The sequence below is a fragment of the Vidua chalybeata genome (assembly GCF_026979565.1).
Source record: "Vidua chalybeata isolate OUT-0048 chromosome W unlocalized genomic scaffold, bVidCha1 merged haplotype SUPER_W_unloc_4, whole genome shotgun sequence".
Lineage (NCBI taxonomy): Eukaryota > Metazoa > Chordata > Aves > Passeriformes > Viduidae > Vidua > Vidua chalybeata.
The window spans coordinates 343043-370519 of record NW_026530339.1 but is presented as its reverse complement, the minus strand read 5'-3'; the positions used below and the strand labels follow the sequence as shown (position 1 = coordinate 370519).

At 47.1% G+C, this 27477-nt stretch overlaps 1 pseudogene; it reads right to left on the bottom strand.

The window, feature by feature from the left end:
* Window positions 1–255: 255 nt before the first annotated feature.
* LOC128782889 (SET-binding protein-like) overlaps window positions 256–27477 on the bottom strand; it is a 120293-nt pseudogene continuing 93071 nt past the window's right edge.

Here is a 27477-nt window from a genome sequence, read left to right as displayed (position 1 = left end):
AACAAATTGTTCTCTGAATGATATGTTATTACCCTCTGTTTACCCTAAAAAACCCTATTGCTTTCCCTTCCTAACTACTTAACTCTTACCAAAAAGCTCTAACTTTATACCCCCTCCCCCATCCTTAGATTAAAGAAAAAAACAAAAACGGGGGGGGGGGAGAAGGAAAGGAGGAAAGGAACAAGGGAGAAAAAGCTCTCCTCCCACCATAAAGATAACAAATGTTGCTTATACTCCCTATCAGAAGCCCCATCCTTATCCAAAGATGAAATTATCTCCATCGGTGCTGTCCTCACAGCTGCCTGGATGTTCTTCAATGTACCGCATGCCTTCGGCTGGATTAGCCCACAGCGCAGCCACAATGTTTCGGTAACCTTGGCGAAAAGATTAAAACAGGATAACATGTGCTTATCCATGGGAAGCATTGATAACCCACTTTCCACATGTTTAGTAGGGATTCCATTTGTAGCAGACGATTGGCCCGTCTATAATTCAGAGCTTCTCCGCACCACAGGTAAGAGACCCAACATGGTAGATACTTGGGACGAGTGGACAAAAATGTTGCCCATGCTCAAGAGGAACCCCAAGAATTGGACCTCTTGGGGTCCTCCAAGGTAACATACTGCGTCACATTTTACTTTAGACGTCCAAAGAGCAATTGGCCAGAAATTGACCAGACAAAAAACACATACAGAAAGGATGTATCACCCATTAATAAAGCCTATAACTATCCGGATTGGTGCAATTACACCACTCGGGTGATCTCTGTATCCTCTCTCCACCCCAAAGTATTACCCAAGGGAACGTTTCTCATCTGTGGTGACAGAGTATGGGCTGGGATTCCCTCCCCCCTTCAGGGAGGTCCCTGTAGCCTTGGAAAACTTTCCACCCTCACTCCAAATATTACCTTGTTACATAATTGGAAAAAACAAAGCGAATTAAAATGCCACAAAAGATCCTACACATAATTTGATGAAAATTGCGATCCAAAATTATATGATTGGAACATAACAAAAAAGATTGCAGTCTCCCTATTCCTACCCTGGGTAGCTGCAGCTAAAGCTCTTGGGGAAATAAATCACTTAGGGTGCTGGCTCAGCAAGCAAGCCAGTGTTACTTCTGCTGCCCTAAGCGATCTTTTAAAGGAAGAAGAAACCACGAGACATGCATCACTTCAAAATCGAGCAGCGATCGACTTCCTACTGCTAGCCCACGGACATGGCTGTGAAGACTTTGAAGGGATGTGTTGCTTCAACCTCTCTTCACTCTCGGAATCCATCCACTCAAACATCCAGAAACTGAAGGAACTTGTGAAGGACTTAAAAGTAGAAAGCAATCCATACTGTGTCAATGACCTTTTCAGTCAATGGGGATTAATGGGATGGGTTGCATCTTTGGTTAAGGGAATCTTGTGGATTTTCATTGTAATTGTCATTGTGTTAACTATGTTCTCATGCCTTGTCCACTGTTTCAAAAGCACTATAGGACACGCCTTTTTACTAAATACAGAAAGTGGAGTTGTATCAGTCAGAGGCCCTGCAAGGCCTCCATGGCGGTCACTAGCCTAAGATAAGAAATGCAGAGTCATGATGAGTGGACCAGAGCTGCCCCTCTTCCGCACATCAGACCCCTGTTATCTCTCTGTAAGGCTAATAGGTCATGTTCTCCTCGACCCCAGCTATTGGAGGATTTCCAATCTCCCAGTACCCTACTTAAACCCTCACCGCTGCCCAGTTCAGTGGAAGAGCTGTCACTGGAACCCTTTGCAGAAGCTGCCAATAAAGACTTCTCCGCAGAACTCCACACAGCCTTCACCTCTCTCCATCCCTGCATCTGCCGAGGCACTTTGTGAGCACAGAGCTGAAATCACTGAGAGCTGAAATCACTAAAGCTGAAATCACTCCACAATTGCTTGCTAAAGATGCCTGCGGCTCAGAGCTAGCCAGAGGGCCCAGACAGGTTGTGCCTCATCAGCACAGTGCTATCCGGGACACCTATGGCGGCTGCTGCCCAGGGGGCCAGAAGGACCCCTGGGACTTCAGGCCACGATAGACCCTTGCTTGCATCTCCGAGCACTCTTTATTTGTCCCTGCGCAGGGGGCAGCGACACAGATGATACAGTGTAACAACTGGAAGTAAAGGCAAAGGGCGCAAAGTAGAGAAAAACAGCGGCTTTTAAAGGGGGGCTGCCCCCGAGGGGGGGGCAGCCTAACAAGAAAACAAGGGCTAGATAGGAAGAGTATGGGGTGGATACATGTAAACATAAAACCAATAGGGAAGGAGAAGGGGAGAATGTATGCTTAATATACCAATGAGTGAAAGAAAATATTATAGCTGACAACAAAGCTTCTAGATAAATGGGTGTAGCAAATAATGACAGACAAGCTGCAGGGGCAGGATTTGGAAGATGGACAGGGAAGGATCTGGAAATAAGGGAGGTATACACTAGGACTGATATGGGGAAAGGTGGGAAAACAGGTGGAAAACAACTTTGGGGAGAGACTATTAGGAAAACTGAACAGGGGTAATAGGAACAAACCATTACAATATTTTAATTAATTGCAATGTTAAACACTATAACCTGGCTCAAAAGGACCAGGAGTGGAGATTGTAATGGATTGTGTTGATTTTGCACAGCCTGGTTTCTGGTAGTGGGGGATTTGAGTTGTGTGTTATAGGAATTACTATAACAGGAACCACCCAAACCAATGGAGGAGAAGCCTTACAAGAAGCAGTTGCAGTGCAGCAGTGACTTGACCTGACCTGACCTGGCTTTGGTGCCCATGCAACACATCACCTCTTTGATCCCTGTAGAGGCCTAGAGAGAAGCTAACTTTAGTTGCATTCTCCCCCCCCCCCCCCCCCCAGGCTGCACTATGATGTGAGAAATGCTCCTTAGGCCTTGGCCTTGACAAACTACAGCTGGACTAAGCCCCTCTTCAGCTTATCAGAAACACTGTCTGTTCCCAGGAACAAGTGCTGTCTAATGAGTACCTGTTTTTTAACAAACAGCCTTGGAAACTTATTTTTCTTGCCTGAATAACAATCCATGTGGAATAATATTTCTGTTGCTGAACCTTCAAAGAAAGTTACCATCTTGAATTGCAGCCAGAATGAAAAATTACTATGACTAAAGCCCACTCCAACAACCCTATAAACAGCAGTCCAAAGTGAGATCTTTTTGAGCTCTCAATTGCCAGAAGATAAGGGGCTAATGTGTATGTCTCAAACACCAATTACCAGGGGGCTGTGAAGCCAACCAAGGACTGTTGGTAATAACCAAGGACTATTGTTATTAACATGCCATGAGAAAGAACAAGATTTGTCTGGAGAAAAGAGCCCAGGTGGAGATAGGGCAGCACTTTTCCATGAGAAAGAACCATAGCACAGTACAGTGCATATGCAGGAATGATTGGCAGGAAGTGTACATGGACTATAAGGTGGGATTGGAACCACCAAAGACCCCCAAAAATCTCTGACCCATTTCCAGAAAGGCCTGAAAGAATGGACTGCGCATGATAACTAATTTATGTAGAAAGTGAGAAATCTGTCCATAAAAAGGTACCCGCTCTAGGACTAAGCAGTGTCCCCTGGACCCTGGACATCTCATCAACCAGACTGATGTAGCTGGATTGATGCTTATTACCTGAATCGATGCTGAAACATGAATTGGCATCCCCTCAGCTGGGTTGGCGCTGAGACCAGGATTGGCATCCCATCAGCTGGATCGACACTGTAGCATGGGCTTGTAATCCCTTTTCTCTCTCTCTCTTTCTCTTGCTTTTACTCTCTTTTTCTCTTTTCCTTTCTTGTCCTGGCTTGTAAGATAAGCATATATTCTATTTGCCATCTGTCAGAAGTTGGGGCAGGTATCTTCTGTTGTGCAGTTTTCTTATCTCTTCCAAGAACAAGGTCTCCCCCCGGGGAGATATCTTCTGTTAATATGCCATTGAATGGCTCACTGCATGACTGAGAAAGTTACATCATCCCATTGTAAGATGCTCCACACAGAGGGAGGAGCCAAGCATCCCTACCTGCATAAAATCAGCATTTCTTGAGACATCAGATCAGCCTCTTCACTGGATTCCCAGAGGAAGACCAGGCCCATCTACTCTATCACCAGACCTTCAGGGAAAACTACACCCTTCTACAGGATCACCGCTTCAGCCGCATTTCATCTGCCACTCCAGGGGGAGCAGCCACCATTTAACTGGACTATCACCAACACCCTGACTCCTCAGGGTGTCAGGTTTCTGACTCTATCAGTAGTTTTGTTTGTACTAATTACATTTTTCTAATTTAGTTTTTTTCCTAGTAAAGAACTGTCATTCCGATTCCCATATCTTTGCCTGAGAGCCTTTTTATTTTGAAATTGTGGTAATTTGGAGGGAGGGAGTTTACCTTTTCCATTTCACAGGAGGCCCTTGCCTTCCTTCACAGACTCCTGTCTTTTCAAACAAAGACACTTTCTTTAATTCATGTCTGTCATTTTTAATTTACAACTTTAGTTTCTCTTTTTCTTTTCACATTACCCCTTTATCCAAAACCCACTACTATGTTCCTATATAGTAGGTCAGGGATTAACATACCAATTTCCATGCAAAGTGTGTAATTTGCTAATAAAACTCTCTGATTCTTTGGGGACCCTTTAACTTTTATTGATCCTTTCAAGCAATAAGAATTCTTTTATCTTAAGTACTTCCTGTGGATGCTGACAGTCTGGTCAGAGAGAAAGTCAGATAAATTTTCCCAGGCATTGTTCTAGGGGAGCTTGAGAAAGCTCAGAGAAAGAATTAAAATAATCTTTCATCTTTGCAGCTGGTGTTTTGAACTTGATTACTTGTAAGATGTTTACAAGAAGGGTGTTGTTCCTAATTAGCCAATGATGTGAGGGGTGTTGACTGAGGACCAATCAGGTCCAGCTTTCTCGGAGCAGTCTATAAAAAGAATGTGATGTCTAATGAACTTCGCATTTGCCTTCTGAGACTGGAGTCTGTGTTGCCTCATTCGGCTGTCCCTAATACGAGAGCGACATCTGGTGGTTTCGACGTTTATTGCAGTCAAGACTGATTAACAGGAGTCACCCTCCGTCCTCCATTAAGAGAGGTACGGTAGTATATCCCCACACCCTCCTAAGAGGAGTCTGGTCTTTTCTGACCACGGGTAGTGGAACCGGCCTGAGAGCTGGTTGGTGAAATGAACAGGGCTACTGCCTTTATTAATGTTCAGCTCTTTATTTAAAAAATCAGCTGGGCAGGGGGCCCAACATGGAGCTTGCCCCCGCTGTTGTAGCTTTCCCAGGTAGCCGAAAGGGGAGGAAACATGCAGAGTCTCTCGCTGAAGTCCAGAGCAGCAGCTGTCCTTTCTTCTTCCCTTGTGGCACACCGGTAATCAAAGGGTGAGGAGGCGTGCAGAGTCTGTTGCTGAAGTCCAGAACAACAGCTGTCCCCTCTCCTTCCCTTGTGGCAGCACCAGGAAGGTCTGTCTTTCTGTCTCCGCTTCCCACAGCCTACTCTGGTCTAGTCTTTTTTAGGTGATGGTGACGGGCAAAAGTTAATCAGAGGATTAGTTTCCCTCTTCCTCAGCTAGGGCATTTGTCTAGCCCCTTCTACTGTGTTTCGTTCTTTATTTAGGGGTGTCTTTATCCCCTGAAACCACTCCCATGATCCAAAGGGTTTTTTTAATTTGCATTTTAGTCCCAGAATGTCGGCATGGGTGGGGGAGGCAGGTTATCTCCAGGTAGTTTAGAGAAAACAAACAGAGCAATTAGCTAATTAACATTTCAATATTGGTACTCAGCTAGAGTTAGTAGTTGTTTTAGTGTTGCCATGGGAACTAGGAAGGCCCTGCCCAGGAGTATCAGGAACTTTGTTCATTACAGTTGGGATGGGCCCCAGGAAAGCGAAAGTTTGTATTCCGGAGCAAACCACTGTTTAGGCGGGCTGCTGGGGAACAGTTGCCTACAATATGGGGAACCAAACCTCTACAGAGGAACAAATCTTCCTTTCTGTGTGGAAGGACACATTAATGTGCATGGGAATTGCTGTGTCAGATCATTCCCTGCGCGCCCTGCTCTGCTGGGAAAAGGCTCATGTATTTTGGGTAGACACTGAGACTGCTTTTAGCCTGGACACTTGACAGTTGATAGGAGACCGGCTGTTACAAGAAATCTCCAGCTAAGGACGCATTTGAATTAGCAGTTACATGGGGCATTCTCTCTAAAGGGTTGCAGCGCTGGACACTGGGGGAGGGCGATACGGATGTGGCAGACTCAGAGGGTGAGGACAATCCTTCTATGGACACTGACACGCCGGAAGGCGAGGAAGCTGAGAGGGCTGCTGGTGGCTTTCCCTTGGCTCCGCCCGGACCCCTGAGAGACACGGGAATTGCTCGTAAAATCTATCCCTTGCCGTGAGATTACAACCCCTTGAAGTATCCCTCTTCCTGTAACTTTGTAATGCCAATGTATCCGTCATCTGTGGCGCAGCTTGCAAAGGCATCATTAGCCGAGTCCCAGATGGAAATTGCCTAGCATCCCCCTTCGTTTGCCCCCCCGGCCTCTCCTTTCTCTGCATCGCAAGCGGTGGTGGGAGTGCCTCCACTGCAGACAGGTGATGCGGTCAGAGCCATTGTCCCTTCAGCCCCTCCGTTCCCATCTGTGGGGTCTGCACAAGTGTCTGCACCACCTCCTCCTCCTGCCGCATGCGGAATTGTGGGCACTGTGCCTCCCGCTGTTTTGGCGCCACCGTCTGCGGCGCCCGCTATGGCTGCCCCCCCCCCACCTTGGTGCTTCCAGCCAGCCTGCCCTTCTCCACTTCCTTCAGGCTCTCCCATGTGCCACTGCCCCAAGACATGGGCAGTGACACTGATGAAGATTGACAGATTGTCCCGCAGCAGGGGAGTGGCCTGGCAGCTGAGCGCCGGCAGCGACGTGTTGTGAGATCGTCACAGAGCTACCTGTGGACACTGCCACTGTGTCAGGTGACTGTGCGACCAAAGCACCCTGGATGTTTTTGGGAATTGGTCAAACTGCAGTCTCTGGAAATGGGGAATTGGGACCTTCTAGAGAAGCTGGGGATGCCCGGGGGAGGAATTATCAAGACCATAGATGCAGGGGGTGGGGACACAGAGGAAAGTCAAGTAGTTGCTCCAGCATCTGAAGAAGGTATGCAGGTGGATCAGAGAGGCGGTGTAGCCTCACAAGGGGGTGTCCAAGCCTTTCCTGTGTTTAAGGCTGTTCCAAATATGGGACAAGTCAACAGGCATGATGTCATAGCATGGAAAGTTGTACAGGATTTGCAAGATAAAATAGCAAAATATGGGCTTGGTTCTTCAGAAGCTATGCAAGCTATCAGGGTGTTAAACACTGATCTGCTTGCTCCATTTGATATTAAACAACTGGGTCAAGTGTTGTTCCAACCTTTGCAATTTAGAGTTTTTGAGGACAACTGGAGGCAGATGGCTGGTAAGGCTGCAGCAGATAACATGCGATTACCTCAGGATGATCCCAGATACGCCACTGGAGTAGATGCTTTTATGGAAAAAAAACCAAACAAAAAACACAAACAAACAAAAAAAACCCATTCAACATCAAGAGGTGCAATTAACAGATTCTGTTAAAACTCTGAACAACGCCCAAAACTCGCTGGGTAGCATCAGTTGGTTACGTCCTTATTTGGGGCTAACCACGATACAATTGTCCCCACTGATTAACATTTTAAAGAGGGACCCTGATCTGAATTCACCTCGGAAATGGACTCTTGAGGTGCGACGAGCACAGGAGGACATTCAACAAGCTATTTCTGCTCATCAGGTTTATCGAGTAGATCCCTCCATTGATATCACTGTTTTCATTATTGATCCAGATTTTCATCCTACAGGTATCATTGGCCAATGGAGTGAAAAATGGTCCGATCCTTTGCACATTTTGGAATGGGTCTTCTTGCCCCATCAACCAAAAAGACAGCACCCATGTTATTTGAATTGATTGCTCATTTGATAATCAAATGCCATCAACGGTTTTTGCAATTAATGGCAGCTGATCTTCGTGGAGTTGTGTTTTTAGGTTCCACTGTATGTATGTTCAAGATGGTTTATCCCTTTGTACCCCCCTTGTGCCTTTTTGGTTCATCCCGGGTTTTCCCATCAGCACCTGTGTGTCCATCAATCCCAAAAACCCTGACTCAGACCCCTGACCCCTCCCAGGTGACTTGTCCATCCTTCCCCTCTGTCTGGAAGCTTCTGCTGGGGTCGCTGGGTGACTGGACAATGGCCTGGGGTCCCTCCCCTCCTCCCTGCTAAGTGGATCCTCGGCTGTCCTTCCCTCGGAGGGCCATACCCATGTCTTCTCCCATTGGCTGATCGGGTTTCCCGCCCACCCTATATCAGGGCCTGCTCGAGGCCCAGAGCTTACTCTCTTCTGGGACCTCTTCGAGTGCTGTTGGGCTCTGGGGTTCTCCTCGGAGTCACAATAAATCTTGGACCTACCCCAGAAGAGTGTCGCCTCCTTCCTTGCCGGTGGGATCAGCAATGTCCTCGGACCCATGAAGGCACTTTCTAAAGCCCAGCTGGGTTCAGCAGGGAGTGCCTCTCGCTGCCCTTCTCGCCCCGAAAAGAGCTATCCGGGGCTAGCAAGGGATCTGCTCTTGCGAAGTTGGGATGGGACCCGTGCGGCCAGAAATCCTCTGACCCCATGGACAGAAGAATCCTGAGGTCCTTGGGGACCCTGGATCTAATCTTCACTGGCCGTCAAATTACCTCCGGTGGGAGCAGGCTCCGTTTTAGGAGCAGCGCTCCCGGGGGAAAGCTCTGGCAATTCCTAAAGGCACCGTAGGAATCGGAACTCCCGTCGACATTCCATTGCCCGAGGTTTGTTTTTTTTTTTTTTTCCTGTTCTGCCTTTCCCTGATCAGTTTATGGGGTAAGTTGTTCTGAGGGGTTTTTTTCTTCTGTCTCTTTTGGATGGGTTTCCTCTTCCTCAAAGGGTAGGGGGAGGTTTCCCTTTTGGTGGGCTTTCTTTTCTGTGGAGGAATGATTCCCAAAACTCCCTTTCCCGGGGTGCTGGGGAGTTTAAAGGGGCAGTTTGTTTAAACCAGCAGGAACACACTTTGAATTTTTTTTCTTCGTTTTCTCGGCGTGTGGTTTTTCTGCGGTACACTTCAACATCTTTCAGCATGGGTGCTAAGCTGACAGTACCGCAGAGGAGGCTTTATAACCATGTTCTGGGAATCCTTGTTGGGGGAAAATAAAAAGTTTAAAAAAAGGGATGTTAAAAGGTTTGCTCAGTGGCTGTTGCAGTGCTTCCCAGATATTTCGGCTTCCAAATTGTCTCAAACCCTTTTTTGGGATCAGGTCGGCAGGGAAATTTTGAAACAGGGAGACCCCTCTCTCTCGAAATGTACCTATTTGGCCTTCCAAATTCGTGATATTGTGAAAAATAACTATGAAGCACCGCCACAGCCATCGCTAGATAGATCAATCCCCAACTCTGATCCCAGTTCTACAATTCCCACTCCTCTTTCCCTCTACCCCAAAACCGGGAATTCTTAGACGAGCATCCCGGCTAAGCCTGCAGGATTCTTCTGGCTCCTTTAAAAATTCCAGGGACCCCTGTCAGAACAGTGCAGGCCACACTGCTCTGAATCCTTCCCCTATCCCTATTTCCCCACTCTGTTCAGCCCCATCCGATGTTAGTTTTAATTTTCCTGACCCTGTTTCTCCAAAGAATTCCTTCTCCTTGGAGGCACAAAATGGCGGCCGCCACGTGGTGGGTCCTTCCATGTGCTCTCCTCACCATGTGGCACAAGATGGCAGCGCCCACATGGTCTTTCCTGCCACTTGTGCTTCTCCTTCCCACAATCCCCTTCTTGCTTCCTCCCTACGCCCCGCCCCCCCCCCCCCCCCCCCCCCCCCCCCCCCCCCCCCCCCCCCCCCGCAAGGTGGCGGCCACCACGTGGTGGCTCTGGCCGTGTGATCTTCTCACCCTGTGCCACAAGATGGCGGCGGCCACGTGACTTCTCCCAACATGCGGTCTCCTTCTTCTCACAATCCTTTTCGCGTTTCTTCCCGAAACCCCTTCCGGTCTCCAAACCCTCCTCCCCGTCCCTCCTCCCCTAACGAATCATGCATGTCCTCGCCCTTCGACTCCACCCCTTGGGGGAGTTTGTCACCAGCCACTCCCCTCGGTCCTGACTCAGCTCCCTCCGCCCCCTCCCTCGATCCCTGCAACCTCTCTCCCGGTTCCCACGGTCTGGGCTTGGGGCGGGGGGGGGGGGGGAGCCCATGGTCCGGTCTCCGGGGAGGAGGGGGGGGCGGGAGGAGCCACGACCCGCCTCATTCCCTGCCTACCTTCACTTCTGCTCCAGTTACCTACACCCCCCAGCGGGGGCTAGGCCTTTTCCACGGTGGTCCCCCCTCCCCCAACAAGTTATAAAGTATTTATGTAAAGCACAAAAGGAATTTGGCTGGGAGAGTGAATACATCCGCGGCCTCTTGAAAGCAATGCTGTCTTCAGCAGAGTATGTGCCGGCAGATATGCGAATTCTTTTTTCATGTTTAATAACTCAGGCAGAGTTTTTGGTGTAGGAGTTGTCACAATCCACTTATTGCGGGGTGTTGTGATGGTTCTTTTCACCGATCCCAAAAGTGCAAAAAAGGCAAACAACAAGGGACTATCAGTTAATCACAACAAATGCATCTTTATTAGGGGCCAAAACAGTAAATGCGATAGTGGGGATCAGAAAGGAGAGAGAGAGATAAGAGGGGTATGGGAATAGCTACCAACACAGGCGAGATCCTCAGTGGTCCGGACGATGGGGATCCGTCTGTCGTGTCGGGGAAGTCTTTGAAGTTCTGGTCGACTCGGGGGTCCAGTTATAGTCCACAGAGGAAAGAGGGGAGAACAATTGTAACAATGAAAGTCCATTGCAATCGCCACGAGGGAACAGGTGAGTCCACAGAAACCACCAAAGCAAGACAAATACAATGAAGAATAAGTCCATTAAAATTACTGAAGGGAAACAGGTCATATCATTAGTGGTCAGACCACCAGTTTCCCCTCCTCCCTATAGTAGGGGTCTCAGTCCTTGGGAGGAGGGTTCTCATTCTTTGTTTGTCACAGTGGTAACGAGGCAGATGAGGGGTCTTCAATGAAGGACCACGGGAGTCACCCCAAAAGTTCATTTGGCTTAAGAACGGAGATTAGAAGCAGGCCGCGCATCAGGCTGTCCCGTGCTGGGTCCATGTCAGGTCTTTGCCAAGTCCTTGCCAACTCCTTGCCAAGTTCTTGCCAGGCCTTGTTTGGAACAGCTAGCATGATGGTTAAGTGGTTCCACCTGCTCTGTGTCCTGTTCTAAGCCGGAACTGCAGTGAGGGAAGGGATTCTTTCTCGTGGCAATCGGAAGGCAGAATGGAGAACAAGGGGCTTCAGACGGGCTCTTACAGGAGTCCGCATGGTTAAGGGACATAAGGGACAAGTTGCCTGACCTTTTGGCTAATCAGGATACCTTCCATGATTCAGATGGGGCAATGATATCTGTAAATCACTTGTGCAGCGCAGGGGACTGGGATTCGGGTCAAAAGCAGGCAGAAAAGATACCAAGGGAGGCTTTGCTCCAAAGTGCAAATGCGGTGGAGAAAGCATTTTTCAAATGAAAACCCAGTGGTCCAATTATTAACTATTTGTCTATTAAGCAGGAACCTTTAGAGTCTTTTGTGAGCTTTGTAGATCGGCTGCATCGGGCAGTAGATTCACAAGTGCCAGACGGAGGGCTCCGGCGAGGATTTATTACCGAGATTGCGCGACAAAATGCGAATGAAGCCTGCCGAAATGCCATCCTCAGCCTCCCCCTCGATCCGGACCCCACCCTACAAAACATACTAGACGTTTGCGCACGGAAGGTCTCCATCCCTGCAAAGGACTCTAGAGAGTTTCGAGCGGCACCTAAGAGGGTTTCCATCATCGAAGCCACTGCACCACTGACACCGAAACCTGCCTCACCTTGTCGCTTTCCGGGACCGCCCCCAAAGGGACCGAGACAAGGAACACTGTGTCATCTGTGCCATCAGAAGGGACATTGGGCACAACACTGCCCAATGAAGGATGAATTTTTACAATTTAAAAACCAACAACAGGGGCAAGGGATTTCCCACCAGCAGGGAAGTCCAAAAAACTAGATCACCAGCGCAGTCCCCCCTTGCATGCAGACACAAATGAGGTGGGACAAGTACCATCACTGGAGGGGGAGGGCAGAGACTTGCAACACCCACCTGAGGACACAAACAACTATTCACCAGACGTGACTTTACCAAATGAGACTAATAACCCGGGGGATGATGTGCCTTTTATTTCCAGGTTTTGGTTGGGTCGGGACCCTGACCATCCAAAACCCATTCTTAACACCTGTTCTAATTTTTCCCCTTTTAGGCTGGCATTAACTGAGCCTCTGCACCTCAAAGACACAGATTGGCAGTTCATCACAGTCGACACCAAGAACCCCGGAACCTGGCGAAATATTCGCAGTAGGTACATCGTTCTTGGGGACACTAAATATACGCCAGTCGAAATAACCATTGCTCCTTGTTTAACCATCACAGACCCAAAACATTTGGTAGTGTGGCTGCACTGCACTCACCCCCCAGTGTTTATTCCCAAAGGGCAAATCATTGCAAAGGCTATCCCAGTGACTGGTCCTCCAGTACATCCAGAACATCTATGGAAGCTGTCACCGAAGAAGATTCACAAGATATGACAAGCCCAGGTACTCAGAAAAGATCGCCCAAAAATTGACTGTTATTTGTGGAAAGGGGGTGAGTGCAAACACATGAATGGACTCCTAGACACGGGGGCAGATGTGACAGTCATTCCTTCACGGAATTGGCCGTCTCATTGGGAGTTGCAGGATGTGGACGGCCGCATTCAAGGTGTAGGGGGTATGCAATTGGCTAGGCAATCAAAGAACATTGTGAAATTCGAGGGGCCAAATGGGCAATCGGCACACTTACGTCCATTTGTTTTAGATTATACAGAACCCCTGTGGGGGAGAGACCTGATGGCCCGGTGGGGAGTCACAATTGACATCCTGACCCCCCAGGTTTTTCGGGCAGTGGTTGCTGAGGGGCGTCCTACTCAGAAATTAAATTGGCTAACTGATACTCCAATCTGGGTAGAGCAGTGGCCGCTCAACAAACAAAAATTAAAAGCGCTCCAGAAGCTCGTGGCAGAGCAATTAGCCAAAGGGAACATCCAGGAAACAACATCTCCCTGGAATTCCCCCGTCTTTGTCCTCAAAAAACCTGGCAAGGATGAGTGGCAGCTCCTCCATGACCTCCGAGAAATTAACAAATTAATTGAAGATATGGGTCCTCTCCAGCCAGGGATGCCGTCCCCTACAATGTTACCCCAAGATTGGAATCTGGCAGTTATTGATATAAAAAATTGTTTTTTCCAAATTCCTCTGCACCCTGAAGACGCGCCACGCTTTGCCTTCTCGGTTCCCTCCATCAATCGAGAAGCCCCAATGAAGAGATACCATTGGAAAGTCCTTCCTCAGGGCATGAAAAACAGCCTGACTATCTGCCAGTGGTATGTCTCCTCATTGCTGGCCCCAGTCCATGCAGCCAACGACGGCGTGATTATCCACCACTATATGGATGATATTTTAGTTTGTGCCCCCAATGACGATCTCCTTACACACGTGCTTGACATGACAACTAATGCATTGGTTGTTGCAGGGTTCGAACTTCGTGAGGACAAAGTTCAGAGGATGCCGCCTTGGAGGTACCTGGGTCTGGAAATTAGTAAGTGGACCATTGTTCCACAAAAATTGGCAATTAAAAATAACATTGAGACTTTAGCGGATGTCCAGCAGCTGTGTGGCTCTTTAAACTGGGTAAGGCCCTTGCTGGGTATTACAAATGAAACCTAGCCCCCCTCTTCAATTTATTGAAAGGGGGAGAGGAGCCTAGTTCTCCTAGGGTTCTTACCCCAGAGGCTAGGGCTGCGGTGGAGAAAGTCCAGGAGACAATGTCTGCCCGGCAGGCTCATAGATACGATCCAAACCTGCCCTTTAAATTTATAGTGCTGGGCAGACTGCCACACCTCCATGGAGTCATCTTTCAGTGGAAAGACACTCGCAGGGAAAAGAAGGACTGGGACCGGCAGGATCTTCTCCTGATCATAGAGTGGGTCTTCATAAGTCATCAAAGGTCCAAAAGAATGACACGGCCACAGGAGCTGGTAGTAGAATTGATCCGTAAGGCCAGAGCTAGGATCAGGGAGCTGGCCGGATGTGACTTTGAGCGCATTCACATTCCTTTGAAATTAGAATCGGGCCAATTTACCAAGGCCATGTTGGAACATTTATTACAAGAAAATCAGGCTCTGCAATTCACTCTAGATAGCTACACCGGTCAACTTTCTGTTTTGAGACCGGCCCACAAAATTTTCAATCTGGATGTTCAATTCACATTGTCAACCAAAATTATTCAAAGCAAAAAACCCTTAAAGGCTCTGACCGTCTTTACTGATGCGTCTGGAGGGTCCCACAAGTCCGTAGTGACTTGGAAGAATCCTCAGACTCAGCAGTGGGAGTCAGACGTTGCTGAGGTGGAAGGCTCGCCTCAGATAGCTGAGTTGGCTGCAGTCGTTAGAGCTTTTGAGAGGTTCTCTGAACCTTTTAATCTGGTCACTGATTCAGCCTATGTAGCAGGTGTAGTGTCTAGAGCTCAAGATGTGGTTTTGCAGGGGGTTTCCAACCTTGCCTTGCACAACTTGGTCTCAAAGTTAATAAAATTAGTCTCCCACAGAGAGCAACCTTTCTATGTAATGCACATCAGGTCACATACCGACCTGCCGGGGTTTCTGGCAGAGGGTAATCGGCATGCTGATTCCCTTGCAGCCGCCCCCGTGCAGATGGCTCCGCTCCCAGACAAATTCCAACAGGCAAAAATCAGTCACCAGCTCTACCATCAGAATGCACCCGGCCTGGTGAGACAATTCCAGCTCACCCGTGACCAGGCCCGGGCCATTGTAGCCACATGTCCTTCCTGTAAGTCGCTCCCAATACCAGCAGTGAGTGCAGGGGCCAACCCTAGAGGGCTGAGAAGCTGCAAGGTGTGGCAAATGGATGTAACACACATCCACTCTTTTGGCAGATTTAAGTTCGTTCATGTCTCTGTGGATACTTTCTCTGGAACTGTCTTTGCTTCTGCCCATGCAGGGGAGAGAGCTGCTGATGCCGAGAAACACCTAGTACAGGCTTTCTCCACGCTGGGCGTCCCTAAGGGGATCAAAACAGATAATGCCCCAGCGTATACCTCCAAGGAACTCGAGAGCTTCCTGCAACAATGGGGAATAGAACATAAGACTGGTATCCCCTATTCCCCATCAGGTCAAGCTGTGGTGGAGTGGACCCACCAGAGCTTAAAAAGAGTTCTCAAACAACAGCAGCCAGTGATGAAGGTGGAGTCCCCCCAGGTCTGGCTTGCTAGGGCACTTTTCACAACTTCCTGAACTGTTCCTTTGAAAATCTAAACCCGCCAATCATCTGGCATTTTCACACCTACCCAGAAGCCACATTCAAGGAGAAACCTCCTGTCATAAAAAACCCAGAAACATGGCAGCAGGAGGGACCCTACGACTTAGTAACCTGGGGTCGTGGGTATGCTTGCGTGTCCACACCCTCAGGCCTGAGATGGGTCCCCTCAAAATTTGTGTGACCACACATCCCCAAAGCACAACCAATCATTGTCAGTCCTCAGGTGGAGAATGCAGCCCTGAGAAGGCAGCAGAAACCATCCCTTTCACATTCATCCTCTCTCTCCAGCTCCCTCAGCTCTCTGTTTCCTTTTGGTTTAGACCTCCCCTACCTAAATAATTGATTTGTATCTCAGTTACTTTGCAGAAATCATCTGGATCCAACCCATGATGTCGCTGAAAAGGGGCCTCATCCTCCTCATCCTGGCGACCATCTCGCCGCCCCAGCTGGCATGGATTGTTCCTCAGCCCAGGGCCAATGTGTGGACCACATTGGCAAAATCACTAAATCAAGATCACATTTGCTTATCCACATCCTCTGCATCTGACCCTCTCCTATCCTGCCTCGTGGGGATCCCATACCAGATGAACGAATTCCCTTTCACTTTTCCCAAACCCACTTCTTCCTCTGGCAGGGAAACCCGCTCATTCATCGCCCACCAACCGGACACATGGAGGAGATGGGTCAAACCGTTCCCCGTAATGAACTATAACCTTGAAGAATTAAGAGTTGCTTGGCTCCTCCCCTGCTTTTACCTGTGTACATTTCACAGTTATCCCTGATCCCTGAGACCGACCTGCCATTGAGATCAGGCAGACCACCACTGAGTACACCGCGAAGGAATGGTGCCAGAGGGTAATCCAAGTCCCCACGTACTCTACCCCTGATAATAAACCCCACTCCCTACCTAAAGGCATCTTCCTCATCTGCAGTCAGCAGGCTTGGGCAGGCATCCCCCCTCGCCTGATCGGAGGCCCTTCTACCTTTGGGCAGCTGAGCTTGTTTACACCTAATAAAACTCAAATTTCGCATTGGCAAAATCTAAACAAAACCTATCAATTGGTACACCAAAAAAGGGACACTAACCTTGAGGATTGGGATCAAAATTGTGACTCTCAGGCTATCCATTGGTCTACATCCATAAACATAGCTGCCATTGCGCTTTTGCCATGGATGGCTATAGCAAAAACAGTTGGGGAATTGGCACTCCTCGAGTGTTGGGTTGCTAAGCAAGCCAATCTTACTTCAACTGCCCTCTCGGAGCTCCTATCAGATGAGGAAATAACGAGGCAGGCCACCCTCCAAAACCGGGCTGCAATTGATTTTCTTTTGCTCCTACATAATCACCACTGTGAAGAATTTGCAGGTTTATGTTGTTTAAATTTAAGTTCAAGGGCTGAGGACATCCATGCCACAATACAAAAGATGCAGAACCTGATCAGTGACCTAAAGAAAGAGTCATCAGACTGGCTGGGGTCTCTTTTCCAAGGATGGGGACTCTCGGGTTGGATCAAATCACTAATTCAAACTGGACTGTTACTTATACTAGTTCTTGCTGCGTTTATCACTGGTTTTAGTATTTTAAAGGGACTTATTCTGAAGGCTCTGAACTCCACCATCTCAGTTAATTGAGTCCATCTCTCCATCAATGAAGATGAACATCCTGCTCCAGAGGAAGAGCCTCTGAATCAAGATCCCTGGTTCAAAGATCAGATGGACTCGGAAACCCCCGTTTAATCCATTTCCTTCTTTTCTTTTTAAAACAAAAAACAGGGAGATGTGGAGTTGTCTTTTTAGGTTCCACTGTATGTATGTTCAAGATGGTTTATCCCTCTGTACCCCCCTTGTGCCTTTTTGGTTCATCCCGGGTTTTCCCATCAGCACCTGTGTGTGTATCAATCCAAAAAACCCTGACTCATGCCCCTGACCCCTCCCAGGTGACTTGTCCATCCTTCCCCTCTGTCTGGAAGCTTCTGCTGGGGTCGCTGGGTGACTGGACAATGGCCTGGGGTCCCTCCCCTCCTCCCTGCTAAGTGGATACCTCGGCTGTCCTTCCCTCGGAGGGCCATACCCATGTCTTCTCCCATTGGCTGATCGGGTTTCCCCGCCCACCCTATATCAGGGCCTGCTCGAGGCCCAGAGCTCACTCTCTTCTGGGACCTTTTCGAGTGCTGTTGGGCTCTGGGGTTCTCCTCGGAGTCACAATAAATCTTGGACCTACCCCCAGAAGAGTGTCGCCTCCTTCCTTGCTGGTGGGATCAGCAGTGTCCTCAGACCCACGAAGGCACTCTCTAAGGCCCAGCTGGGTTCAGCAGGGAGTGCCTCTCGCTGCCCTTCTCGCCCCGAAAAGAGCTATCCGGGGCTAGCAAGGGATCTGCTCTTGCGAAGTTGGGATGGGACCTGGCAGATCTTGCAAAAATTATTCTTCCAGTAGAGCGGGAAGACTTTGAATGGAACTTTGTTAACAGTGCTCCTTTTCAAAATGTGCTGCAAAACTTTTCAGGGCAGATTGCTTATCATCTGCCCAGTCATAAGTTGTTGCAGTTAGCAAAATCAACCAATTTGTCTTTGTGGCCAAAAAATAGTTGGGGGCTGGTGCAAGGACCCACCATCCTCACTGACGGCTCCGGAAAAACAGGGAAAGCCATTGTTACTTGGAAAGATGAATCTGAGTGGCACGTGCTGGAAGGCCACAAGTCAGGCTTGGCCCAGTTGGTTGAATTGAAGGCTGTTGCCATGGCATTCCAGTGATTTTCTCAGGTACCTCTGAATCTGGTCACTAATTCTGATTATGTAGCAGATGTAACCAAACATTTGGATTATTCACTTCTGAAAGAAGTCAATAATACAGCTTTGTTTCAGTTACTGAATACTTTGTGGTGTGCAGTTCAGGCCCGAGTTCATCTGTATTACATCCTGCACATTTGGAGTCACACCAATTTACCAGATTTCATAACAGAAGGTAATGCCAGGGCTAATAGGTTAGCTAACCCTGCGTGGGTAGCACCTCAGCCTGACAAAATTGCGCAAGCCAAAGCGTCGCATGATTTTTTCCATCAAAGTGCACATGCTCTGCAGAAACAATTTCAGTTAATGCCAACTGAGGCTCGTGACATTGTCAGTTCTTGTGCTGACTGTCATGGATTTGCTGCACCTTTACCAGCAGGGGTAAACCCCAGAGGCCTAAAAGCCTCACAGCTTTGGCAAACAGATGTCACTCATATTGTCGAATTTGTCTGACTTAAGTATGTGCATGTGTCTATTGACACCTCCTCTGCTATGTGGGCATCTGCTCATACTGGAGAAAAGGGTCACGATGTTATTGCCCATTGGAGGATGGCTTTTGCAATCTTAGATATACCTTCTTCTGTGAAAACTGATAATGGTCCCGCCTACGCCTCGCAGAAGATGCATCAGTTTTTACGTTTATGGGGAGTGTCACATGAATTTAGTATTCCTCATTCTCCAACTGGTCAAGCTATTGTTGAACGTGCTCATGGCACTTTAAAGTGTGTTCTTGAAAAACAAAAAGGGGGAATGCCTGGAGAAACCCCGCACAGTCGATTGGAAAAGGCTCTATATACAATTAATCACCTTACAGTGCCAAAAAATTCAAGCAATCCTGTCATTTAAAATCACTTTGTTGCAATCTTCAGGCGAGACACACCTGCCTCAAGCAAAAGTCTGGGTACGGGATCTAACCACTAATAAGTGGGAGGGCCCGTGTGAGCTAATCACTTGGGGTCATGGGTATGCATGCATTTCCACAGATACTGGGGTACAGTGGATACCTGCAAGGTGTGTTCGCCCTGACTTGTGACACCAAAAGCAGAATGTAGCCAACAGGAAACCTTTGAATGATGATCAGGATGCCGATCATCAATCGGATGGTCCTCCTATGAGTAGAGAACGAGCATTCTATCTTTTCCTTTGTTTCTGGAGTAGTGAGTGTTGACAAGTTAGACTGCCAGTTCTTTGAGCAGACTAACAATGTTTTGTTTACTGTATTAGAACTAGTAACTGACTTCTTACAAGAATGAACAACAAGACTTGATGTTAGTGCATAGACGTGATTGTGAAGAATTCGATGGCATGTGCTAGAGAATCTCCCTGACAATTCTAAGTCAGTGTCTGATTGAGGTTCTGTTTAGTAACCGGCAAATTACTAAAGGGACCTCTTGAGCTGTGTTTGTTCTCCTTCCTGCAAAGGACCCTGCAGGGGATCACAAACACCACCTTCTGCTTTAAAACAAAAAGGGGGAATTGTGGATGCTGGCAGTCTGGTGAGAGAGAAAGTCAGATAAACTTTCCCAGACATTGTTCTAGGGGAGCTTGAGAAAGCTCAGAGAAAGAATTAAAATAATCTTTAATCTTTGCAGCTGGTGTTTTGAACTTGTTTACTTGTAAGATGTTTACAAGAAGGGTATTGTTCTTAATTAGCCAATTATGTGAGAGGTGTTGACTGAGGACCAATCAGGTCCAGCTTTCTCGGAACAGTCTATAAAAAGAATGTGATATCTAATAAACTTCACTTTTGCCTTCTGAGACTGGAGTCTGTGTTGCCTCATTCAGCCATCCCTAATATGAGAGCGACAACTTCCTTCCTTTTAAGGGTGGGTCATCACAATCCTGAGTGACCACCATAACAGATGGAACTCAAAGTCATGGACTAGATTAATTCAACAGTCATTTTTATGGGTTAAGATTAGGTTAAAGGAACTAACTAAATCTCTGACTGAGGCAACCAAGAACAAAGAGATAAAGCCTATTGCATGGGGCTCTGAGAGGAAACAAGATTTTAAAGCAATAAAAGGAGTTTTAGTGTCTGATCCTGATCTTGGGCTCCCAGATCCTTCAATCTGTATGTACATAAATGTAAAGGAATAGCCAGTGGAGTGGTAACACAAAATTTAGGACCCCATTAGAGACTGGTTGCATATTATTTACTATATATTAATTACTCAGTTCAATTAGATCCAGTTGCAGCAGGGGCACCAGCCTGCAATAAGCCAGTGGAAGCAATGACAACAATATTAGAAAAGAGCTCCTCCCTTACCCTGGAACATTCTCTAGCAGTCCATGTCCCACACATGGCAGGGATACTGGTGAGACCGTATGCAAAAGACTGATAAAATACCGCATGTTTTACTACTTACAATTTCCTTTTGAAACCTATATGTTGACTACATCCATGGGTTTTTATGGAAATGTACTACAAAATAGATTCAAAGTTTTATATTCAATAACCCAAAGTAAAATGGTTCATTCAGCCCAAAGGCTAAAAACGTTAAAAGGTAAAAGCCTGGAAGAATGATCTGCTTTGTTTTAAAAATGCATCTAAAATTAAGAGACATTAGCAAATGTAATCTGCTATAGCTGACATAATTCCTGGGCATTGATTCAAATTCCAAATTTCATTTTGGTGAAGCTTTAGTAAAAGTAGTGCCTTCTGCAGATTCAGACCTATCTGACTGAAGTTATCTACTGATGACAATAAAAAGCAAGTTAACCAAATATAGTTTCTGTAAACAGTTCTTAAAATTAAGGAAAAACAAAATATATGTTAAATTGCCTTAGGACATCATTCTATTGCATGTTGCTTACTATTAGCATGGTTTATGCCCTTCCAAGTAAGTATCAGCATAAAATTTAGAGTTCTTTTGAATACATATTTTTGTTTAGATAGACAAATGCTTTGTGTCATAATGTGATGACTTATGATATATTGCTATGGTGAAAATGTACATACTACTGAAGAAAGATGTATGGCAAGATGAGTGTTAAGAGCATGCAAGCCAAGCTTTGACACAACAAGCACGTAGGTATGAATTGATCTTCCTAATAGCACATAATGTAATCTTATAAAGATATAGCACCTTGAATCCAGAGGGCCTAATGCCTCTACCTGATGATAGAGAACATCACCAGTGTTAGCGAATTATACATATCCCAAGTAAATCACGGCCTGATTTAACAGGTAGGGCTGGAGTAGAGGCATTTTTTCTTCCTGCTGAAGGTAGACCACTCAAAAACCAGAAGTGTAGGATGCACAGTCTAGTGATTTTCAGCCCAGTAGATGGGGTGGTTTTTTGTTTTCAAATCTTCTTTTTTAGAACTCTATCAGATATATGGCATGAATTGAGTTAGGCCAGGGAACAGGCATTCCTTCCCTTATGCCCCAGGCTTAGCTGTCACTTAGGAATGACAAGGTGTTTCCACACTGAACTACTGACTTGTCCCTCTCCTCTATCCTGGTATCCAAGTCCTCCACACTCTGCAGTTGTTGGCTGGCCGTTAGGGAGCCATTTGTTCCATCTGAGAGAGAAGCTAGGCACAGCCAAACTGACAGTGTGCTCCAGGCTCTGCTCCAGGCACAGCATGGACACGCACAACACAACTTTGGCTCTTTATGTTGTACAATACTTGAATGCTAGTCTGAGGTCCTCAAACCCCAGTATCCCTCCTGTCACTCCCCATAGCACACAAGAAGTGGATGGCTGCAGAAAAGACCCCATTTTTAACATCTGTATTAGGAAAAAAAAACCCACAGAAAAAATTGTAAACCAGGGCTACAGGGAGATGTTGCCCAATAAAAATCAGGATCAAGCACTGTGCAGCATGAATCAGTCTGCCCATTCCAGATGCTCACAGCTCTTGCTTATGTGAACACAAGTCAGCTTGAAACAAGCAGTTTAGAGGCATAGACTCTCTTTCTGGTTTGGCCCACTGTGTTGGTTTTGCACAGCCTGGTTTTTGGTAGCAGAAGGGCCACAGAGGTAGCTTCTGTGAGAAGCTACTAGAAGTTTCTGCCATGTCTAGCAGAGCCAATTCCCGATGGCTCTGAAGATGGACATACTGCTGGCCAAAGCTGGGCCAATTAGAGAGGTTGGTAGTGCCTCTGTGATAACATATTTAAGAAGAAATCAAAACAAATGTTGTGGTGCAGTTTTAATTCTAGAAGCCAGAGGAGGAGGTGAGAACATGTGAGAGAAACAACATGCAGACACCAAGGTTAGTGAAGAAGGAGAGGGAGGAGGTGCTCCAGGCACTGGAGCTGAGATTCCTCTGCAGGCCGTGGTGATGACCATGGTTAAGCAGCTGTCCCCCTGCAGCCCATGGGGGTCCACGGGGGATGCAGAGATCCACCCACAGCCTTTGGGGGAGGTGCCCACTCTGGAGTGGCTGGATAGCTGGAGGAGGCTGTGATCCAGTGGAAGACCCAGTAGAGAGAGGGGCCCCTGCTTCCAAGCTGGAACAGCCAGTCCTTGTAGGACTGCATCCTGTGGAAGAGCGACCCATGCCGCAGCAGTTTTGGGAGGACTGTGTGCCCGTGGGAGGGACTCATGTTGCAGCAGTTTGGGGAGGACTGCTGCTCATGAGATTGGAACCGTGCTGGAGAAGTTAACAGAGAACTGTCTCCCGTGGGTGGGACCCCACGGCGTAGCAAGGGAAGGACTCCTGTCCCCAAGCAGCAGAAGAAAACCTTGGGTGATGAACTGACCAGAATCCCCACCACCCTGTCTCACTGTGCTGTCAGTGGGAAGGAGGGAGGGGCTGGGGGAAGAAAAAGTGTTTTTAAGGGTTTATTTTACTCTCATTACCCTCCTCTGATCTTCTTAGTATTACATTCACTTTGTACCTCTAAGTTGGACCTGTTTTAGCCTTGGAGCCTATGTTAGGCTAGCACAATCTGGTTTTTGGTGGGGGAAGAAAAAAGCTACAAAGGCTGCTTCTGAGAGAGAAGCTTCTTGAGACTTCTACTGTCTGGCAGAGCCAATCCCTAAAGGCTCTGATGACTGACATATTGTCTGACCAAATTAAAAAATATGGCAATGCCTCTATGATGACATGTTTAAGAACATATTTAAGCTTTCTGCCCTCTGAGGAGTGATGAATGGGCTGCGGAGCCCCTTCCTGGGGAGCCTACCAGGCCCCGTCCCGGCAGGACGGCTGGGGCCCCTTCCCAGTGGGGCTAGGTCCCTAACTGGCAGACCCTGCCGATAGCCTTTCTGGTGGCGCCACCAGGCCATGCCGGCACCGTGAGCAACCATGTGGCCAGGACAAGCGCCAGGAGTGGCCCCATGGCTGGTGCTGGGGGTGGCCCTGAGGCCACGACTGGCCAGGGCCAGGGCCAAGGCCAGCCACGTGGCTGCTGCCATCTCTTGTGCAGGAGCAGCCATGTGGCCAGGACTGTACGGCCAAAATTGGCGTGATCAGGGTGGCGCTGCACGGTTGCAGCTATCTCAGCATGGCTTGCAATGAACTTTATTTGCTTAGCCGCTTTTAGCCAGTCATGCTGCAGACAGAAGGAGAAAAGCAGCGGCAACAGCTTTTCTTTTTTTCGGCGCCCCGCATGAAGAAAAGGCGCAGAATGGAACCAGCAGCCAGCACGGCTTCCACTGTGCCAGCGGAGACCATGTGACCAACACAGCGAGAAACACAATGAGCGATTCCCCGATGCGAAGCCTGGATAAGATCAACCTTTCAGCACTGAAGAACTCTATAAAACCTGTTTCAATTGGTAGAACTTGAGAACAAAAAAACCTATGAACACCAATTCTCTCCCGAGTTAGAGAAAAGGAAAAAGAGTGAAGACACGTGAGAAGAACAACATGGCAACACTAAGGTCCCTGCAAAAGAGGGAGGGGGAGGAGGAGGTGCTCCAGTCATTGTAGCGGAGATTCTTCTTCAAGTCATGGTGAGGACTATAATACAACAAACTTTCCCTGTAATTCATGTAGTGCATGGGGGATGCAGCATTGTCTTAGGTTGGAAATGGGTGTATGTATTCTATTCCTATCTGCGGAGCAGTTATCTTCTGTTAATTGGACAGTTTATCGCTTCCACAACCAATCCTCTCTCCAGGGAGATATCTTCTGTTAATGGGCTGTTGAGTCTTACTGCATGACTGATAAAATTACATCATCCCATTGTGAGAAGCTCCACCCGGGGCGGGGGGAGCCAAGCATTCCTATCTGGATATAATCAGAGATTTGGAAGATCACAGGCAGCCTTTTCCATTGGATTCCCAGAGGAGCAGCCTTTTCCACTGGATTCCCAGAGGAGGACCAGGCCCATCTAAATCACCACTGGACCTTGAGAGGAAGACTACACCCTTCTACAGGATCACTGTTTCAACAGGACCACACCTGTCACTCCAGGAGGACTGCAGCCACCATTTCAATTGGACTGCTACCGACACCCTGACCCACAGGGTGTCAGGTTGTATTCTGACTCTGTCAGTGTTGTTTTGTATTACTGCATTATTTATCTTATATTTTTTTTTCTTCCCTTGATTTATTAAAGAAATATGGATATTGATCTAGTACCGATATCCAACTGTGACGGACAAAAACTCTGTAACATTTTAAAGTTAGAAAGTGTATGTTTATTGTGACACCGGGCAGTGTGTGGGATAGCTCCCAAATACACACCGCACCTTCCAAATGATTACAGAGTCCTTTTATCCACACAAGAATTGAATACCCAAAACACAAATACATATTCATAATTTAGTACATCCCATTCCTCTCTTCGTATGCTAATAATTTCAAAAGCTATTAAGCATGCGTAGTTTGTTCCTTGAAATGGGTTGGTGGTCCCTTTCATGGGGAGGGGTCCCAAAATGAGGAAGTAAATGAAGTCTTCCTCATTCTGACCTTTCTACCTTTTCAATGCAAATATGACAAATGAACCTTGGTAGAACTCCCATTCCCTGTCTTCAATTGGTTTCAGAACAGAGGAGGCCCACAATTGTCTTATGTTCCTAAAAGCTATTTGTCAGTTTCTATATTCTCCATTATAAACCCAGCTAACTAAACATTGTGTTGACAAGCAATCAATTCTTAGTTAACTACTAACTCTTAACTTCATCAAGGCCTACTCATTTATTTTAATTAACTCTAGTAAGGCTTATCTCTAACTAAAATCTTAGCTCCTCTAAAATCTCTAAATCCCTTAAAGTTTATGTTTCACCTTAAAAAAGAACTGGTATTCCTATTTCCATATCTTTGCCTGCGAGCCTCTTAATTTCAAAATTATAACAATTCAGAGGGAGGAGGTTTACATTTTCCATTTTAGGGGAGGCTCCTGCCTTCCTTAGCAGACACCTGTCTTTTCAAACCAAGACAAGCATTCACCTGCAGCCCATGAGAAACAGGTGCTCATGCTGGAACATGTGGACGCTGAGAAGCTGTGATCTGGTGACAGGCTTGAACAAAGAGAGAGAACCCTTGCATTCAGACATAGAGGAAGAGGATCCCTGCTTTTATACTAAAACAGCTCATCCTTAAAAACTGCACCCCATAAACTAAATAGCCCACAGAAAACAAGCTGTGGGAAGACTTTTTTTTCCTGTGGGAGGGACTCACATTGAAGCAGGTTCCAGGTGGGACTGTGACTCGTGAAAATTAAAACCACATTGGAAAAGTTCACAGAGAACTGTCTCCCATGGGAAGGACTCCATGGCATAGCAAAAGAGTCTCCTCTCCCTAAGCGAACTGAAGAAAGATTTTTAGAAGTGACAAACTGACTAAAAACCCCATGGTTTTGTCTCCCTGTGTTGTTGGTGGGAAAGAAAGAAGGGCTGGTGGGGAGGGGTGGGGAAGGTGTTCTAAAGGTTTTTTTTAGTTCTCATTATCCTCTTTTAATTCTGTTAATAAAATTTTCTTTATCCCTTTTAAAGTTTTGAACTTGTTTTGCCCTTGAAGTATTTCTTCCCAATCCTTACCTCAACTCATGAATCCCATTAAAGTGTTTTCTTTCCCCCCCTCTGCTTAACTATAGCAGAGGAGAATGAGTAAATGATTTTCATGAGTGCACTGGCATTTGACCAACATCAACCCCCATCATAGTGTTTTCTCTTGGTCCTTAACTCATGAAGCCTTCATTAAATTTTTCTCTCCTCTGCCTGGCTGTGGCAGGGGAGAGTGAGTGAACAACTTTCCTGGTTGCCTAGTGTTTGGCCAGTGTTAAACCATGACACAATTTTACCTGCTAAGGGTTTCTTTGATCTCAGTAAGACTGTCTCCTGATGAACAGTAGAGGAGGATTTGGGTCAGTGTATGCTCTACCCACTCTTTAACATGAGTGGCTTCTATTAGCATTTCAGCAATGTATTTGGTCTGGCTGAGGTAGAGTTCACAGCGCTCACAGTGCTGTGATTTGCATTAGTAGCTGGAGGGGTGTTGATAACAGACCAGTGTTTTGGCTACTGCTGAGAACCACTATCCTGTTGCCGCAGGCCCCCAGCTGGGTAATAATTAGCACTGACTCCATGATTGTAGAAGGCTGATTAATTACTTTATTATATCATCTTATACTATATTATACTATACTTATTATGAAACTCAGTAACCCTTACAGCCAGTCAGATACAGCTTTGACATAATTGGTCAATCAATCCAAACACCATCCAGTGTCTAATTAAGAAATTACCCTTTGGTAAACAAATCTCCATGACATATTCCACATGCACACAACAGCAGGTGCAACGAGTGGAGATAAGAATTGTTTCTCATTTTTTCTTCTGATTTTCTCACAGCCTTCCCCGGGAAAATGCCTGGGAAGTCTGTGCCTGCTCTCTGTGGCCAGAGAGCTGCTGCCACACTATCCCTCTAACATTCCATCCCCCATCAAGGGGATGGGAATGGGCAAGATCCTGGGAGGGGACACAACCAGGCCAGCTGACCCAAATTAGCCAAAGGGATATTCCGTACCATATGACACCAGCTCAGATATAAAAGCTAAGGGAAGGAGGAGGAAGAGGGGAGCATTTGTTATTTACAGTGTTTGCCTTCTGGACAAACTGCTCCATGTGCTGAAGTCCTGCTTCCTGGGAAGTGTCTGAATATCGGCTGCTGATGGGAAGTAGAGATAACTTTTCCCTTTGCTTATGGGTGCACAAACTTTCACTTGTTTCTTTCTTCCACTGTAATAAACT